The sequence below is a fragment of the Lonchura striata genome, chromosome 2 (genome assembly GCF_046129695.1).
Source record: "Lonchura striata isolate bLonStr1 chromosome 2, bLonStr1.mat, whole genome shotgun sequence".
NCBI classification, from domain to species: Eukaryota; Metazoa; Chordata; class Aves; order Passeriformes; family Estrildidae; genus Lonchura; species Lonchura striata.
Genome location: NC_134604.1, coordinates 111,415,079 through 111,431,486, shown reverse-complemented (window position 1 = coordinate 111,431,486; position 16,408 = coordinate 111,415,079). Strand labels below are relative to the sequence as shown.

At 42.2% G+C, this 16,408-nt stretch overlaps 1 protein-coding gene across 1 annotated transcript in view; it reads right to left on the bottom strand.

The window, feature by feature from the left end:
- Window positions 1–16,150, bottom strand: part of LOC110475681 (V-set domain containing T-cell activation inhibitor 1) — a 29,461-nt gene extending 13,311 nt beyond the window's left edge. Inside the window, exons 1-2 of the mRNA XM_021540009.3 lie at window positions 16,082–16,150; window positions 13,698–13,821 (exon numbers count right to left, since the gene is read on the bottom strand). The gene's annotated coding sequence lies outside the window, so the exon portion shown is untranslated. The remainder of the gene's footprint in view (window positions 1–13,697; window positions 13,822–16,081) is intronic.
- Window positions 16,151–16,408: the final 258 nt, after the last annotated feature.

Here is a 16,408-nt window from a genome sequence, read left to right as displayed (position 1 = left end):
GTGAGTGGTGGCAGCAAGTGTTTCTGTAGCCACTCTTGTGGCTCAGGGCAGTGGAAAGAAGTGTCCTCTGCTTCCTTGGGGGACTGCCTGGGGCTTCAGGCTGCAAAATGTGCTGAGGTGACTCTTGGATTGGGGTCCTTATCTTCAGGTGCCCTGCTGTGGGTGGCTGGCCTGGTTTGTCTGTTTCAGCAGACTTTATAAAGTTGTAATTCTCTGAATTTGCCCTTATCTGCTGTGCACTGGGGCTCTGTGCATGTTCCCTCCTGTGCTGCAGTCACACCAGCCCAGCTGTGGAGGTGATGGGTGGGGTGCTGCCTTTGGGCTTTCCTGTGTTTCCCCATGCTGCTGGAATTTCCCGTGGCCTGTTTAAGGCTTCTTGTGGACCACAAACAGGCTCTGGGGACTGAAATATTATCAAAGGTATTTCTGATCTGAAAAGATTTTCCTTCTTGGGAGTAATGAATGAATGAGTGATGGTGCAGGGTTTGCTCCTGGTGGAAAGCTGTAGACTCAAAGGATCATTAAAGTTGGAGAAGTCCTTTAAGATCATCAAGTCCAACTATCAACCCAGCACCACTGCTGTGTTCACCAATAAACCATGCCTTCAAGTGCCACCTCTACGTATTTTCTGACCACTTCCATAGATAGTGAGTCCATTTCCCTGAGCAGCCTTTTCCAGTGCTTTATAACCCTTAGATTTTTGTCCTGATATCTAATTTAAACCTCCCCTGGTGCAACTTGAGGCCACTTCTGATCCTGTCACTTGTTGTCTGGGAGAAGAGGGTGACCCCCACCTGGCTACAGCCTCCTTCAAATAATTGTAGAGAGTGATAAAGTTTTCCCTGAGCCTTCTGTTCTTCAGGCTGAGCATCCTCAGCTGCTCCTCACCAGACTTGTGCTCCAGACCCCTTCCCACCCCTGTTGCTCCTTGTTTGCTCCACTGAACCACACACAGATCCTGCAGCAGGAACTTAGAGCCTCCCTGGCTTTTAAATAAATAACTTTGGTAAAGAGGAATTTATCTCCATGTATGGAAATAAAATGTGTAGGGAAAACGGGAATTTCAATTTATAATGGATCAGTTCCCAGATTTCAAAGGTAAATAAACATTTTCCCAAGGGTTTGAAGGAAAATAGCAAAACTCTAGAGGTCTCTGGCCAAAAATGGACTGTGTGTGACCTTGCACACTTAGCAGAATGGAAGCCTTGGGAAACTAGACTGTGTTCTTGATTTCAGAACAGCCATTCTAAATAGCTCTCAGACTAAACTGAAGTAGTCTGTGGCTTTGTAAAATGAGAAGAGCTTTGTGCCTCAGGGGACTGTTGCTAAAAGTGGCACCTTTCGTTTCAAGTTTCGGGGGGAAGGAAGCACGCTCTTGGTATGAGTGAACAGAATTCAACCCTGAGCAAATGATGCTACAGTCTTGTGGGTATGTGGTGGCTTCATGTTAAGTCTGGTCAGATTGAATTCTCAGATGGTCAAGATCCATGGCACCTATATTTCCAGCTGCTCTTCCTGAGAAATTTTGTCTGCCATCTGCTCTACTGCCTTGTATGAAAGCAAATCCAAAAACGAGGAGGATTTTCATGCTTGTTCCAGAGGGATGTTGTATCTCTTCTGCCTGTGGTGGCAGTATTAGGCAGTTTGGCATGACATCTGTCTTAATTTTCAGTAGTGGGTCCTCATCCCATTCTCTTAAGACATGCTTTATTTTCTGTGTGAGAACTTTTATGCCACATTGAGCATTTAGCTTTTGAAGAGAATGCTGCTGCTGTATGGCAGGACAGAGCCTTCCATTTGCTTTTTTCCTGTTGGAAAGACTCTTGGCATAGGGACAGATTTCTTCTCTCTAAATCCCTAGTGAGTGTTCCCAGCCCCACCTATCCTTTCTTCTGTGTCCTAAGCCCTCCTGGGACTGAGTTCTGCAGATCTGACATTCTGTGGCATCTCAGGAAGCACAGCCTAAGCAGTGTGAGGTGCATCCCCTCCTTGACCCTCGTGCTTGTGGGTGAGATTTATTCCTTGTGACTTGGTGGTATCCTGCCCTTTGATGAAGCTTCTGGAATGAGACCAAAAACCCATGGTTCCTTTTTGTAAAGTCCTTCTGATAGGTCCCACAAAAGTTCTTCTTTTTCTCAATTCCTTTTTGCCTTTCTGAGAGTTTCCACTGCTCTTTATCTTCCAGTTCTAACAAAATATTTTTCCCTTCTTTTGATGAATAAATTATTCTTCCCAAGAATAAAGATCTCTTCTTTCAAGAGATTACAGTTATGTGAAAAAGGCATAGGTATGTGAGGCTTTACCTTTCAGGAAACTGTAGCCTTAAAGAAGTAGCTCCCAAGTGACATTGCAGAAAGAGACCAGGGTTCATTCAGCTGAATCTATGTTATGTATTTTTTTCTTATTTTGGAGGCAGTTCCTGCCTGAACATCTGCTCCTAGTACTCCCTGTATTATGGTTTATTTTAGTGTTGATTAATCTACAGAGGTATTGTAGGCTTCACTGAGGTCTTTTTTTTCCTCTGTCATCTGCTCAAACTAACCCTTAAATCAGTGGTATTGCCTGACTCTGGAGTACTCAACAACCAAGCAGCTAAGCTCATCCTTAGATTCAATTATGTGAAGAGTCCTGGAGGCGTTATTGATTTAACTGATATCGGGGACAGTGTTTGGATTAATACAACACTGCTCAATACTAATACTTCTAAAATGGTTGATCTGGAGTTGTAAAAATGGGACCTGGTTTTGAAGAGTGATCCAGTCTGAGTCACTAGCATCATTTTGGAGACCTCAACTTCTGTGCAAGTGTGCCATAATCTCTGAAATGATTACTTACTGACTGGATGTGTGTGTGGCTCGTGCTAGATACAAACTGGGGAGGAATTTATTGGAGTAGGAGAGAAGATGAGTAAAATAAAAATACCTCACTACCTTTCCTCTGGCCTTCCACATGTGAATTATCTATTAATTATGTCAAAAGTTAGGAATTCCTGCGTACAAATCATAAGGCAGATACAGGCAAGGAGGACCAAAATGGATTAAAATGTGTGGGAAGTTCTTGCATAGTATGGGTGTGGTTGGCAGGTATTTCTCCTTGCTTCTTGTCTCATGGCCTAGTTTACTATTATCATAAGTTAATATTTGTCTTAAAAGTGCCTTTGTGCCACTTGGATTAGAGATTCCCTATGTGAAATAATTTTGTCTCGTTAAAAATGAGGATGGAAGCCTGATCCTGTTGTTAGTCTGTTACTTGCAGAAACCTCTCTACGCTGCAATATCTCCACCTAGTTTAAATTTCTGCAAATAGTTTGCAGCTCCATCATTCAATGGGCTGAGCCCCTCTGCTTGCATGCAAACCACACAATTATTTAAGCTCTTCCTTTGTTACTAAGCTTCCACAGAGGGACAAGGTGCGTGCCCAGCTAGATGTGTATGGGGCTGGTCCAGCCTTCTTGGAAAAACAGAGTAAAGAGGTTATTGATGCCTGAAATTATGGAAAGGGCAAGAAAAATTTAAGAGAGGATTTAATTGACAATAATTGAGTTACTGAACACTAAGTTAGAGCCCAAAGCCAAGATGAATGAGGCTCTGAGCAACCTAGTCTAGTGGAAAATGTTCCTGCCCATGGAGAGGGGTTGGAACGAGATGATCTTTAAGATCCCTTAAGACCCAGACCATCCTATGAACAGTATTGAGCTGTTAAAATTGTAAGGCTCCAAGACGATCTGTTTTAAAAGTGTAAGTTTTTTCCTGTCCTGCCTGCAGCTACCTTTCACACTGGGCCAGGATTATAAAACCCCCTTGGTAAATGTTATCAGCCCAAGGAAGGAAAGAGGAAAACTCCCTCCTTTGGAAGTTTTGGATTCAGGTAGTGGATATAGCCTATTCACAACAGAGAGGGAGAAAGGGAAATTTTGGGGGAATTTCTTAGGAAGCAGAATGGAAACTATTTCAGGCTCAAGAGACTGCTTTGAGCTGACAGAATAGTCAATAAAATGCCTTTATTGCTTTTGTTTTATGTCTTATGTAGGAGGAAGTGTAACACACTAATGTCAGAGAATTTCTATTCTCCAAAATGACTTTCCAGCCCAATACTGTGAGAGCAGGGAAAATCCTGACATGCAGATGTTTATTTTTGCTAGCAAGAAGCTCCATGATTACCAGTTTCTTTTCCTTATTGTGATTCCTCTTCTTCCCTTAGCAATTTTTATTTCATCATGTCTCAAAAAGAGGTTCTTTCTACAAGATGTGGTTGTTAGTAATACATACAGCAATCCCACCAAGGCTCAACAGTCAATTCAATTTTTTCCTCTATCAGACCTGTTAGGACAAATCTCATCCCTAACTTGTAATGCCAAAATAATTGTATTTATATTTGCTGTCTGATGAGAAGAAACATGGACCAAGTTCAGAAAATGTTTTTGTTCTACAGGAGGGAGTTAAGTATTCATCAACAAATTGATGAGCCTTACAGGTAAATGAGGCTAATTAGCAGCCTATGCTGTTGAAGCTGCTGCACTGGATGTGGAAATGCTGTGAATGGTGGATCTGAAAATGGAAGTTCAGGGTGAGAGAAGAGAAAGAAATTGAGATTATTCTCCAGGAAGAGCCAAGAAAAGTTACACCAGCCTTGATTAATGTTCACTTGTGACTGAACTGACAGAGCCCCTGGCTGAATGTCTGTACACCTGGAAGATAAACCCTGAGAACAGCTCCTCTGAGGAAGAGAAACCACCTGAGTCACATCCAGTGCTTTTCTGCTCAGCTACTAAATGCAGTTGTTTGAATATGTTTATGAGCAACCATTCATTACAAAGTTTTTATAGACCTGGAACAAATCCTGGGGCCAATCAATGCTAATAATTAGCTCACTGATGTCAGAGTTAAGGAACCAAAAGCAGCTGGTCCCTGCCTGAGCTGGTCTCTCAAGGAACATTGCTCTCTTAAATTAAAAGTGAAGGTGTCTAGATTTTGAGGTTTGTTTTCTCACAATTCTTGTAAACAGATATGCAACTGCAGTTTATGAGAACTTTTCGAGGAGAGAGGAGCTGTTTATAAAAAGTAATTCATAGCATGTACCCAGTACCACTGGTGTGCTGGTGAATTATCTCTGATATTTCTGCAGATTCCAGTGGCACCTTTTTATGCAAGGAAAAAACCCAGATGAGTAAATAATTAATAAATGGAAAAGCTGTTCCCTTCTCCAGGAGCCCAACTTGGCTTTTTCCACAGATGCCTATTGTAAAGGACAAAGTATTCATGGAATACTTTGCACTAGTAAATAAATACTTTGCACTAGTCCTAGTGGTTCAAGGACTTTTGAACTAGTGACAAAAATAAGGCTGAGAGTTGCCAAATATTGCAGGTTTAAGCCTGAACCCCTTTTCCCCATGGAGGTGCTTTCCCAACCCCTGCTTTTTGAAAATATTTATGAAGCTGAAGCCTAGCCAGTCTTTTAAACCTAGCTGCTCTGGTGTTGGGGCAGAAAGCTTCCAGTTGTATGGCTGTGTTACAACCAGGATAATATTAATGTCCAATTAACTTCTGTTTGTCAGAGGTAGTCATGAACAGGATCCCAAGCACAGACCCTTAAAAATACCTGTAAGCACTCCATGCTTCTTTTGCTGATCTGTAAATAATTGTTCCAAGTGCAGAGCAGTCATACAGAGATATTCTGCCCAGGTGCTGAAGGACTGTAGACTTTTGGCTTCATAATTGAGGTGGATGCATTAATTTTGTCTGGAGAAAATATCTGTAACAGTCAATTTGTGTAAATAGGAGAAGGAAGAGTGGGGATCATAAGCACTTCCTTCAGCCCTCATGCTCTGGAATGTTTCTCAGTGTTCTTAAAGATTTCAGATCTTTTAAATGCCTTGATCACATTTAGCTCAGCCAAATTATTTTCTATCTGGAGCACCCATCTCTCAAGCATTGTGTCATCATGATCAGATCTTGTCTTATTCTTGTCCCACCAGCAATTTCTATTATTGGTGCAATAGCATTAATAGCATTTTTTTCCCCTTGAGTCTAATCACAGCTGCACAGGGAGGTGCTGGCTGCTTTTCAAAGTAAAAGGCTTGGGGTTTGGAAGCAAACTGAGGAACTCCTCCTTTCTTTTGAACCTCTCTGAAAGACCATTTGTGTTTTCTTCCTACAGTTTTCTGCTCAGAAACATGGCATGAGAAAGAGGCGGCATTTTCCCTTCTACCCTTTTTTGACAACAGTGCCCTATACTTCCCATGGTTGTGTGCATATAAATTAATTTTCATGTTACCTGCTCTCTCCTTCAGGTCCATGTGGGGACCTACTGAAACTCGTTTCATTATTATCTGTGCATGTGTCTTGGTGGGGAAGGGCTGTGTGTTACTTTTGCTTTTTCTGTGGTGGTTCAGTGCCTTGGTTTTTCTGTTGGAGACTGTAGGACTTTGGCAGGACGTTTTTTTTTAATGAAAGCTGTACTTGGTTGAAGTGTTGCTTTTCTAGAATTGGAAGATGACCAACAGCTCTGGTTTTAAAAATCCAAACCCAGCTCCTCCCATTCCTGGTCTCCCCTTTCCCCCAGCGGACAGTAAAAGGTCTTTTCCCGTGGGAGAAAGCAAAGGAACAGTGCAAGATGGAAGCAACAATTTCTTATGCTGTCACATTTCTTATTGCAATTTCTTTCTGTCTTCCCTTTCCTATTGCAAATCAACTCTTTCAAGCCCTTATCTGCGGTAACGAGGAGGGAGAATAGAAAATCCAGCTACAGCAGCATTACAGATGGCTTTACCAAGGATGAATTTAGAATTGAGAGATAGCTGACACAGAAATGTTTTGTATTGGATGTTGCATTCCCCAATAGACTGTGTCAAGGGAAGGCAAACTGTTGTTCCATAACTGCGGTGAGAAAAGTGCACAGAAAGGGCAGATGAATTCTGGTGTGGGTTTTCTGATGTCTCCTGATTTTAATGCTCTTGCCCTCTAACACAAATTCCCTGGACTCAAGAGCTAACTTTACAGAACTGTCGTAGTTTTTATCTTTTTGGCTACAAGGGATGTTGGGGGGAAGAGGGAGGAATTAAGCAGGTATTTTGCTTGATCCCACAAACCTTACTCCTCTTAAGAAACCAGGTTGTGAACTGTTAATTACATCTTTGTGCAATTGGCTGGTTCTTATCTTTGAGTTGTGATAGAATGGGAAAAGTTAAGCTGGTCCTTGAACTTAACAACTGATGATCACAACCCAATATGTGAATTTATTATGGCTTCCAAGAACCAGGAGGGGATACAAGTATTAAAAATTACTGACTTTTAAAATAGCCTTTACTTTGCTCTTCTAAGGTGAAATGTTTCAGTGAGAAGGGAGAACTTACTTCAGAGGATGCTTATTTTGGTTGTAGCCACATAACCCTCTCATCAGTATGTTTAAATCCAGAGAGAACAATACTTTTTCATCTGAAAATAGGACACAGCTGGAAGTAGGCTGGAGAATGAATATTTGAAATCAGCCAGATTTTGGTATCTGAAATCAGTCAATATCAGGCTAATACATTCTGCCCAGATGTCTTGTGTTGCAATAGCATCTGGTGGCCACACAGTAGGGTCATCCTGAGGGGCCACAGGGTCATCCTGTGGGCTGTGGTGGAGGTCCCTTTACATATGGCCCTGGGCCCAAACCAAGTACCTCAGCAGTGAGTCACTGCATCAAGTGTGTGAGATTGTTTTATAAAGGAAACTGTCTGGCCATGCAGGCAGCTGCATCTACAGCAGGGGAGCAGCACATGGGTCGCTGCTGTCTTGTCTTTTTTTCGGTACAGAGTGCACCAAACAAAATGTTTCTCACTGTCAGAGATGCCAAACAGCATCTTTTTTAGATGCTTGTGCTGTTTGGAGCATGTTGGTAAGCAATGACTTGAAAAGAAAGAGCAGCAGTTTGTGCAGGACCACAAGGTTTCATGCTATGAAAGATCAGCCAGACCTCTTTGTGGTTCTACACTTTCAATGTAGGAAATCCCCCTGTGAAGGTTTTAGGTGAACTTTGTTTTGGAGCCTATTTTTAACTAGCCCTGAGGTGGAAGTTGAGGGTGTGAAATGCACGACCCACACAAGACTTGAAAATTCAGCAGAGCATTGCACTGGCCCACAGCTGGGTCTTTAGAATTTGCCTTCCCCAAGATGACTGAGCCCTTTCCTTTCCAAAACAACATTTACCTTTACCAGCATTGTTGAGAAGTCTTGACAGTGCTCTGACTGAAGCACTACTTGTGTGACATCTCCTACTCCCAATACTCATCCTTCCTTCCCTTGAACTCGTGCTCTTTCCATTGACTAACACCCTGTGAAATCTTCTGATGCTATCTCACACCAGATGGTTTTTTTTTTTCCTAGAATGATCCAGCACCTGCTTCTGCAATGGCAGGAACAGGTTGTAGCTCCACAGCTGTGATCTGGTATCTCTGGGCAGCTGCAGGAGCTGTCTCTGCAGTGCTACAGACAAAAATGTCCTCTGCACAGTAGCAAGAGCCTGTGGCACATCTACCTTGGCACCTTCTGAACTCTTGGCTGGAGTTTTGCACAAGTAATGACTTTTGTATCACCTAGGTATCAACTGTTCTTTGGAAATCCAGGAAAAAGTGTGTTGGAGCACTACAGTGGTTGTATCTGTGCCAGTGATTTTGGAAACACTGTTGAAATACTTGTAGGGCTGCTAATTGCTGGTTGGGTACATGATGTGCCTTGGAGTATAAAGGGCAGAAAGATGCACTGGTTGTTCTAGCCATGCCAAAAATCAAGGGTGTGTGTGAGTGGACATCTCTAATATCACCGAAGAACTCTGAATCCTTGGATGTCTTCTCCTGGGATACCAGAGAACCAGTGTCATTCATGAGGCCATCCATGACTGAGCAGATGGTTATGGCTGTGTAGTGTCAGGGCCAGCCCTCTCAAATGTGTCTCTGTTCACATTTCCTAGAGTCATGACAAAAAATGTTGAGCACCCAAGCTGTGATAACTGGTTACTCTCCAGCTCCTCTGATATTCTCTGCTCTAGTGAGCTCCTAAGGTGCAAACAGTCCTAAATCAGAGACAGGATCTCAGTTTTCTCTCATATCATACAAATTGAGAACTGTAAACACCAGAGGATAGACCTGTTTTCTGTGAAAGCGAGATGTGTAAAATATCAGCTGAAGGAACTCTGTTTCTATATATGCGAGAGATCATTGTTTATCTCTGTGTTTCTCTAGTTAAGTCTTTTCTAATGAAAAGACTACATTCCTTCATTCTATTCTTGCACAAAATGTTTAAAATAGTAGGCTAAGTACTTTAATATTTATTCATGTGCAGGTTAGAGGCAGGATCCTATCTGGCTGGAGTCTTTTGGCATCTCGTAGTATGCCGTGAATATTTTGTTTGGATGGAAGGGATGTCCTTATTTGCATGTCTCAAAGTACTTGTCAGTGCTTTTCCAACACAGTTAAACTCTCATGAAACACATTATTCAATGCACAGCTGTTGCTACCAAAGTAAAGAATTTATTTTTCCACTTTGCCATCAGATTCTGGGGAAGCAGGCACTTCAGGCACTTCTGGGAGATGTCTAACAAAGCTGTAGCCAGGAGGATTTTTGTCATTGCAATGTGCTAGACAGATGTAGCAACTTTTACTCTAGACAGATGTAGCAACTGAGTGGGTCTTTCCTGTTCCCACAGCTGGACTGCCTGAATTCACAGCCTTTCTTGCTACCAGCCCTTCATGAAAAACCATCTTTTCAATGTGCCCGAAGCTTGAGTTCTGAGTATTTGTGGTAAGAGATGGCCAGATTTGGGCCTTCAGAAATGACTAAACTTGAGGTGAAAACTGCACAGAACCTTTGATTTGGAGAGGCAGGACTCCTTCTCCAAATTGCCTTTGCTTATTGGTAAAAAGAGCTGATGCATTCAAAAGGAACTTGAGTTGACTGATCCTTGATAGGAATGTGGCAATTACCTACTTCTCACCCAAACTGCATCTCGTAACTTCAGCTGGGGCAGTGGGGAGGAGTGTTGGGTAAGACTTCTGTGCCACCTACTGCATCCCTAACTCTCCAAGGAAAAGGGATGTGATGTCCTCAGATGGGAAAGTACCAAGTGCTAATTGATTATTTATGGCAATTTGCATATTTTACAGGCAGCTGCCAAACATCCCGAGGCCTCATTATAGTGCAGGCAAACAAAGAATTGTGTTTGGATCTTCAGAGCACTATGGAATGGTATTAAACACTACAGCTGCCCTTTCTGCAGACACAAATGTCCATTTGTGAGAATGTCCTGGAACAGGTTGGGCTTTTTTTTTCCTCCCATTGTTGATACATTTGGGGAAAGTTAACTAGTAACTACTAGTGTGATTTTTCCCTGTGCTTTGATGGACAATTGTTAAACAAAGTAGTAGCTTATGGGTTCAGTCAAAGGAAGAAATTGTTTATAGGAAGCACTCAAGGTATGATAAGTTTACATGACCTAGTTTTGAAGCACTTCATTGGAGCACTCGCAGAAATCTTCTCTAGATGTCAAAATACTGATTTCATTTTTGTGGTCTAAAGCCCTTACATTCCTGTCCTGCTACCAGATGGGATTTGAAGAGCATTGTTAAGTTTGTATTTTTCAAGGCCTCAGATTGTGAGAAACTCAAAGTTGACCTTGGTACTTCCAGGACTGTTTATTTAGAGGACTGATTTAAGAGTGTTACACGCTGGCCTTTTTATAATCACTCACTCAAGATCTGAGAGATTTAACTGGCAGCTGAAGGATAGTGAACACCTCAGAGCAGCTCTGAAACATAACACAGGTTTCAGAAATTGTAGCAGTCCCATTTCTGTGTACTTTTTCAGGGATGACAAAATGTCTGGGCCCTGCAGACCCCATTGTGGAGTAGCCAAGATGAAATATTCTGACCCACACCTTGCTGGTAGGGAGTCAGTGGTGAGCTTGCCATGATTTGTGTTACCTCCCTGAGCTGTCTCTTACAGCTGCTTCATCCCCCAATCCCTGCATTTCATGGCCTGCAAATGTAAGGCACATTGGAGCTGAAGTTTCCATTTACCCTTGGAGATAACCCTTGGCATGAGGGCTATTTCTGAGTGTGAACTTGTTCGTGCATCTCTCAACACAGAAGAATAGGAGAAAATAGGAGCCAAGCTAATAAAGCTGTATTTTAACCTAGGCTATCCTAAGTTAGATGATTCTCTCATTTCTGAGGTGTGGGGCACATCTGGGGTTGGGCTGAGGCAGGGATGCTCTGCCAACCCTGTCAAGCCAGCAAAGCTGCACTGACTGGGATCATCTGGTGCAGGACCCAACTCAACCTGAATTGAGTTGTTCAGCTTCAGTGTAAGCAGTATTTGGAAAACACCTGTAATAAAATGGCTTCGTTCTGTGACCACCGTGAAAATTGTAGCCACAGCGAGGTTCTCAAAAGGTGAAACTAACTGTGTGGAGGATAATCTTTGAGGACAGAAGTTTCCCATGAGGAAATTCAAAGATCCCCTAAACAGGCCTACCATACAACCCTGCTAGTTCTTTAATTAGATGTTTTGGTTTGAGACTCTGGAGGTTTCATCCAGGTACTTGTGCAACTCTGTCCTGGTGTCATAAAAGGAATTTGTGCTCAGCAAGGCACCGCTGCTTTCCTTGGCTTTAATAGATGCCAAGTGTGGGACCAAGCAATGTCTATGGAATTAGAATTCCCCAGAGTGCACTTACTGGATGGATGACAACACTCTAGTACAAATCAACACATGCTTTTCTGCTTCATTCCTCTGTGGTGAGTGAAGAAATGGGGGAGGATGTAGTAAAATGTATTACAGCATAGGGACTTACATGGGCCCTAGGGATGAAATGAAATTAAATTCAGACCTCTGGCTCTCTAGCTTGGCATAGCTGTCTTGTAGAGGGGGACCTTTCCAGGAAAACCTTTTAGCCCTAAAGCTTTTAATTTCATGCCCCTGCTCCCTTTCCCAGCAGAGGATTTAAAAAGTACAAGAGATGTAACACAACATAGGGACCCCAGGGAGCTTTCACTCCCATCCTCAAATGTCATTGCAGACTTTCTTGTCAAGAAAAAATTCTTCCTCATCTTAAACAAATCAGTCTATAATAGAATATTGTTTTTTTTACAAGAGACAGCAGAAGCTCTGACAGATTCTACTCTATAGATCCTATTGCTATGGGCTTTTAGATTCATACAGGGTCATGCTTTGATTTCAAAAATCTCAGAGAAGTGTAAGTACAGTGCTACCTATAGTCCTGGCAGCTGCCAGAAAAACTTAGCTTGCAGCCCGAGTCTTCAGAAACATCACTGTGAATGAGTGAGGAGTGTATGGGAGTGAATTAACCATGGAATGGCCCTTGCTGGATCTATGGTAGAGCTGGAAAAGTGGGGACTCTCCTGTTCTCCATTTCTTCTCACCTTGTGGGTTTCTCAAATGCTTCTGGATATCTCCTTTTTCCCCTTTTTCACTGCTATTTAAAGAGAATGCCATCCTCTGGATAAAATATTGCATTTGGGTAAGAGGAACAACCAAGTTTAAGCTGGTCTACCTCAAAGAGGTAGTATATGGAGTTCTGTATGCTCTTCCCTTTGCTGATGTCAAAATAAATCAGTCCTCTTTGGCAACACAATGGGAAGGATCTGCTTGGCTCTAGCTCTGATCTCTCTGTGCTGACAGCAATCACTGGGCTGGCAAGACTATTGAAGCTGAAAGCAATTTTGCTTTTACAAAAAAATTCTGGTTCAGAACTTAAGCACATGACAAAGTATAACATGGAGTGCTCAAATGTTAGAAGAGAAGCCAGAGTTGGATACTGAACTTTAAATGCACTTAGTAGAGAAATGTATTTGGACTGTACAACTAATTATTATATTTATAAACTGATGGGAAGCAAAAAAAAAAAAAAAAATCAAGCAAACAGTAGTCTCCTTAGTCTCATTTAGTGTTCTCTTTTCAGCAGCCTTGCAAGGAAATTATAAGTGGAATAAAATAATACGGAAAATGGCATGGTAACATATGCATGAAGTGGTGTGACAGGAAAATACATGCAAAACTAAGTTGTAGAAATAATTTAAAAATTAGAACCCTATAGCTTATAACCCATCACAGTTACCTAGATGAATCATTTGCCTGTTTTCTTCAATCTTCCCATTCTGTAATAAAATTGCATTCTTCAACTACACCAAGCAAAAGCTGGATTACACCACTCACCAGTGTTCTTTTCTCATAGAACAGAACTGAATTTAGAGTGAAACTTTGGGTATTGGAGTGATGCAATTAATAACAGCCCTTCAGCACATGGAGCTCATGCCCATGCAATGCTGCAGTAAGAGCAGCATTTCTGCAACTCCTGTTAGCACAGGCACACACCTCTGCTTCCACACCCTGTTCTGGGGTTAAGATTTGCCTTAAGGTGTTAAGATGTTGTTTTAAAAACATGTGAGCAGATGTGAACTCAAATCAATGAATGGAAGTCTCTGAGGCTCAGGCTGCTTTGAAAAATATGACTGCAGGTACACTCACAATATTATACACATCCCCAAATACCCCTGAAAATTATCAGTGTTCAGTGAGATACACTCAGTGAAGTATGTTCACAGGTGTGTGTGTGTATTTAGTGCACTGTAGCAGAAAAGTATCTCACTGCTCGGAGGGCAGTTTATACGCATTTTCCTTTCCTCCCCATATTTCTCTCACCTGTTGTTGAACCAAAGCTCAGTCATGGACATGTTCCAGCACCTGGACTGTCACCTTTGGTGGCTGTTCAGGGATGCTCAGTTTCCAAAGGAGGCAGTTGCTTTGTCCTGAGAGGGAGGGAAGGCTGTAAAACAGTTCAGAAAAGGAAAGTGAGAAGGGTGTGAAAGACAAACCAGCTAAACTCTTTCAAAGGACTCTGAAGTACTCATCATAGAAGCACAGAATGATTTGGAAGTGATCCTGAAAGATTATCTTCTTCCAAGCCCCCCCTGCCATGGGCAAGGACATCTTCTACTGGACCAGGCTGCTCAGAGACACATCCAACTTGTCCTGGATGCTTGCAAGGATAGGACATCCACAACTTCTCTGGGAAACTCATTTTAGTGCCTCATCACTCTCACAGTGAAGAATTTCTTCCTTATGTGCAACCTCCATCTACCCTTTTTCAGTTTAAAATCATTGTCCTTTGTCCTACCACTACAGGCCCTGGTAAAAATTCTCTTTCTTACCAGCCCCTGAAAGGTCTCTCTGAGATCTCCACAGAGCCCTCCCAGGCTGAACAACCTCAACTCTCTCAGCCTGTGTTCAGAGGAGAGGTGTCCCAGCACTGACTGTTTTTGTGGGCTTCTTCTGGATCTGCTCCACCAGGTCTCTCTGTTTTATGTTAGCAGAAAACTGTAGATGGTGTTTACTTTGATAGGGTGGGAAAATCAAAGAAGCTTCCTAAAGAGTTCACTGCACCTGTGTTGGCTCTTTTTTTTTTTTTTTTTTCTTAAAGAATATATGTTTTTTCTTTTGTAGAGTGAAATGTTGTTCTCCCACCCATCCCTCACCTCCCTCCGACCACTGATTGGCTTCTCTGGAGACAAAATGTGCAGAACTGGTGACTTTTCTACCAAAAGATCAGTCTCCTGAGTGCAGTATACACCCATGTAATCTTTTTTTAGGGCTTTCCCAATTGGGGAAAGCCTATCAGATAATCTTCTATAATACTTATCTTGCCAAATATTTAAATAACCTTGTCTGTATTACAAGAAGAGCACTTGGAGGTGAAAATTCCTCTTATCTCCTTTCTCTTTCCAGAAATAGATAACTATTTCCTCTGGAATGAAAAATCTGATTTTTACCTTTGCACTACTTACACTTGTGTTATCACAATAAACTCAAAAAAATGGCAGGTTTTTTGATTTGATGAGAACTGAAATCTATAGCTCTGTCATTTCACTTCTTCCTCAGGATTCACTTTTTGTCAACTGGTAAAACATTTATATTTAGCTTTCAAAAAGGCATGATTATCTAGCATGAACTGGCTCTTGAGGGGGTCCAAGTTCCAGGTTTACATGGAAGTGGTGTGAGAAATTGGACTTTGTGGCATCTGCTGCTCTGTACTTTTCCCAGGTGTTATTTCTCCTACTTTCCTCTGTCCCTGCATTAATTTGGTGGGTACAGTCCCTTTTAAAGGCAGCAACAACCTACCAAGAATAAAACTAGATTTTAAGATAGGAAAGTTGTTTAAAATATCCTGTTATAGGGACCGGCATGTACATCTGTTGCTGTGTAGTTTTTGTGGTTTGTTTTTTAATTAATATAAATCTGTCAAAACCAAGGCATCAAGTTTGTCTGGAGCCTATTTGTGCAACAATATTTTTTTCTTTTCCAAACTCCACCACCACTTGTAATAGAAACCGCAGTGACTCAGTTTGGGAAAACCTGCCTGGGCAGTTTGTTGCCCTCTTTCTAGTCTTGTCACTCTTGCATTTGACTTCTTCACTACCTGCAGCCTAGACCCTGGGACCTCTTGCCTTCCTTTATAGCTGCTGCTCCTCTCTGCCAGTTTGTGAACAGCGACCAATGAACCTGAGAAGTTACCTGGAGCTCCCTTTCTGCTAGGATGCTGAATGTCTCGAGCCTTTGCTCTCGCTCAGGTGACATTTTGAGGCAGAAAGTGTGATTTGATTGTTTCCAGCCTAGCGTTTGTCCTCTGAATTTCACTAAACCGAGACTCCCTGTACACCCACTTCTGCCAGTGCGCCATTTTGATGACTAAGGAAAAGCAAAAAGAGCAGAAATAAAGGCAAAGCCGTGCTCAGTGAGAAAAGTAGTTGGAAATGCCTTTCGTTTTAGTGATGGGCTCGCTTTCCATTTTGCACACCCCAGCTGGGAACCCCCTCAATCTGTAGTTTTTCCTCTGTAGCAAATTGTCACGACAAAGAAAAAAAAAAAAAAAGCCAAACCCCAAGCCAAATCCACCCTGTTTCTTTTCCATTTTTCCCAATGGAAAGATCACGTGAAGCAAGTGTAAAAGACCTTCGCCAAACCCCATAGCCCAAATACTGTAATTTTGGCACTTTTTCATCCAGAATAGAAAACTTGATCTTACTTACCTCTGTGGAATCTCCCTGTGTTCCTTCGGCACGTTTCGAGATCCAAACGTGCTGCTGCGAGGAGCTTCTGCTATGAATGAGGAAGTGCTGGAGCAGGGCAGGATATGAGCAGTGACTCAGAATCAGGGGGGGCTGTTTCTCCAACCAGGCTGAGGAATAAATGGAAATAAATCTCACATTACTGTACAGCTTGAAAGCCACCACTTTACCAATAGAAAAAGCTCAGGAACATCCACCTTTGATCTTTTCCCAAAATTTAGCTATTTATGATAATGCAGCCTTCAGGTATTGCAGCTCCTTCTAGGAGGACTGCCTGCCTTTTGTTTT